The following is a 3,387-nucleotide window of genomic DNA, read 5'->3' on the forward strand; positions in this document are numbered from 1 at the left end:
ATTTGGGCTCTGCTGGGAACGTTCTGTGATGTGGTCACCTGGAGGCAGCGGGGCTCATGAGTGGCAGGTTCTCCTCTTTAATGTTCATTCCTGAGCGAGGCTGGCAGCAGAGACGGGACGGTGATCACTGCAGGGTCCCGTCTTCATCGTCCTCAGCTGAGCAATCACACATCAGACGTGAACACAGAGGACTTTGTTAAAGCTTCACCTCTGGAGTCCTGCATGAGGTGGTCAGCACACCAACACCAGGAGGGACTGCTGACACATCTGATTCATATCTAACAGAAAATGTCCACAGATGAAGAGTTATTCTCACAGAAGGTGCATTATGAGCAGAAACAGACACTGTCATTGCTGTAAGTGTAGTACTGGTTGAACCAAACTGATTGTGTCTAACTCACTTCCTTGTTGTCCTTCTCCTTTGTTTGTCTGATCTCTCTCCATGTATGTGTGTCTGATCACTAGAGTCACCTGAAATCTATCTACCATTAAAGCATTAAATCTCAACTCTCCCTTCTCCACCAGACCGTTCTGCCTCGACCGACTCTTCACTCTAGTTTTGTGTCTTGCTCTCAGGTAGCTCCACTCAGCCAACTATAAGCTCCTGACCTCCTGTCCAGCTCCTCCACCATTCTCTACACATTCAGTCAGCCTCTGCACTAAACCGGCCTCGTCTTCAGACCTCCATGAAACCTCCTCCTGCTGTCATGATCGTCACCACCACCAAGAGCAGTGACAGTAAAGGACTCTTTAAAATCCTCCTCCTGTGTGTCTTTAGGTTCTGCATCTGGGTCGATACCACGAACAGCAAACGTCCACATTTAATGAGCACATTTGGTTTTTAATTTCATGGATGTATTCTGTTAGGAGTTGGCTCCTAATTTACAGGAAGTGGACCCAATAAAGGCGACAAGGGAGGTGGGTGGTTAAAAGAGGGTTTTTAATCGGGGAAGGAGTGAGGACACCAAGGAAGCAGGAGGGGGAAGTGCTGGTGCAGGCTGGACTTGGTGAGGGGAGGTGAGAAGGCTTAGGGGGCTCCGGTGAAGTGCTCCAGTGCTGGGGGGTGAATCCATGTTCCGGGGAAGAGGGTGCTCATGAAGGCTTGGATCCAGAGGTGGGAAACCTGGAGGGCTGCTGGTGGTGGTAGTTGCCTCGAGATGGCTGGGCAGGACGACAGGCTGAGGAGGCTCTGCAGAGAACACCGACACAAAAAATGTCAGCATGGAAATAAATAACAATAAACCCGAGAACTCGAGAAGAAGCGTGGCCGATCTACCGCTAGCAGGGGAGTGAATCCTCTGGCGCCGCATCACGGGGAGAAGCCAGCTTCAAAGCAGCACTGATTGCGATGCGGGGCAGGTGTGGTGGATAATGAGCGAGGGAGTCCTCCTGGACCGTGGCCCCGCCCAGCCTGAAAGTGCAAAACACGTCAAAACTAAAACACAGGAAATACAACCAAAATAAAAGCACAAGAACGGAATCTCAACAGTATTTAACATTTACAGCTTTTATACGGGAGATATACCAGAAAGTCTCACAGCTGGTACAAGATTAAATAATAAAAAAATGTCTTTTGATATGGATTTACTATTAATTAACGGGAAAATGTCCTGTTTTTCCTTTTTGTTACTGTAGAAACACCAATAAAAAGCAAAAGAAAAAAGTGCTTTTCATAATAGCTATACTATTAACTATGGAGCATCACCCTTACATGTCCTTTACATAAATTGGTTTTCCTCTCTGATAGGAAGCCCCCGCGGCTATTTCTGTCCTCCATGCAGTCCTGCAGATGAATTCCTTGTTGAAGCTGCTCCTCGATGATTCAGACCCACAGCTGCTTCAGGATGGAAATTTCCACTTTTGCCCATCACACAGTTGTAGGACGGTTCTGGCTGACCTCGGTGACCGCTGTCCTGTTGGTTTTTGTGTCGCAGCGTTTGGTTAGAAAACCAAAGCCGCCCTCCCGGAAAATAGACTCCGCTGTGTGACAATTGTCTCATGCGCTCGCTTTTAACAATCTGGAGGTCAGCTGTGTGGAGGAGGAGCAGCAAAGCACAATAGAGTCAAAACAGAACACATGCACAGCTCTGTGCACCGATAATCAAGTAAAACCTGCTTTTAGTTGGAAACTAGTTTATCTTGCTATAGACACGGCAGTAAAGTCTAAAAAAGCAACAGAGGAAGTAAGGAGCCAATAATCTATGCAGATGATGTCTGATTTCAGGATGGATGATGTTGCAGATCACTGTGGATTATGGATGGTGGCAGGAAGCCATGTCCTCATTTCTATCCACAGCTGCTGTTCTGCCTCCTCCTCCTCCTCCTGCGTCGCTGTCTGGATGCTGCTCGTGTCCTTGTCATCTACAAGAAAGACACAAACTCCGTAAAACACACAGGAGCTCAGGAGGCGTGCTGCACAGCGTCGCCTTTCATTGTGCGGTGACAGTTCAAGCTTTAACAATCTCTGTTTTCATGTTTGCTCTCAGTTTGACTGCATTGGCAACAATCAGAAGATGCTCAGCGAAAATATGCACGAGTAAAAAAAATAACACGCTTATGTCAAGAGCATGAATTAAATATGAGGCTCCTAATCGTGTTGAGGGGGGTGTGAGTACTTGTATCGTGCACTTTTCTGCTGAATAAAACCTGAAAGCTAAATGGCTTCGAAGTGTTCATGACAAAGAGATATCTGGTCCTCCGTCTGACGCGACGTGGAAGCAGGCCGGCACTTTGAATTATTGAACTCAAACAAGATACAGGCAGAACGATATGGGTTCAAAGAGCTGGAATCTCTAAAAATACCTCCTCAAGCTTGAACTTTTAAACTTTTGTCATCAGAGGTAAAGGTGGAAACCTACAGAACTGAACAAAAATGATGCTTTGGACCTTTTGTTGCATTTAGTTCCTACTATGTTTGTAGTACAGTAAACCTAAACTGCAGTGGTGGGCCGTGCATTTTCCTCCTCGGCCTTCAGTAGCTTCCTGCCTGAATCAAACCACCTCTGAACGCCGTCATTATGACGCCACGGCTACAGAAACTATCAGTATGATGCAGAAAGGCAGCACAACAGGACGTTGGTATCTCATGTAGCGAGAATGAAAGCCATCACTGAAGCAAGAAACCCAGTTAAACACATTCAACAAGACCATATACATCCCATCTAACAGGAGCATCAGCATCAGCCCAATAAAATGACAATAATATATATTCTACTCACCAAACTTGTGATTATTTGAACACACCTCCATCCTCCTTTCTTTCCTCATAAACAGTTCAGTCACTCTGTTGAGCAGCTCATCAACCATCAGTCCTGTTCTATCTGGATGCTGACAGTCGGTCCGTCCAGTCCTGGTTCTGACATCAGTTTAAATTCGCTGTAGGGCTGA

General features: G+C 46.5%; 1 long non-coding RNA gene across 1 annotated transcript in view; it reads right to left on the reverse strand.

Annotated features, from left to right (window-relative positions):
* Positions 1–919: 919 nt before the first annotated feature.
* Positions 920–3,387, reverse strand: part of LOC103365367 (uncharacterized) — a 3,986-nt gene continuing 1,518 nt past the window's right edge. Inside the window, exons 2-4 of the long non-coding RNA XR_520603.1 lie at positions 1,712–2,361; positions 1,277–1,411; positions 920–1,189 (exon numbers count right to left, since the gene is read on the reverse strand). This is a non-coding gene — a long non-coding RNA (uncharacterized LOC103365367). The remainder of the gene's footprint in view (positions 1,190–1,276; positions 1,412–1,711; positions 2,362–3,387) is intronic.

Source organism: Stegastes partitus, unplaced genomic scaffold (genome assembly GCF_000690725.1).
Source record: "Stegastes partitus isolate 25-593 unplaced genomic scaffold, Stegastes_partitus-1.0.2 Scaffold832, whole genome shotgun sequence".
NCBI lineage: Eukaryota > Metazoa > Chordata > Actinopteri > Pomacentridae > Stegastes > Stegastes partitus.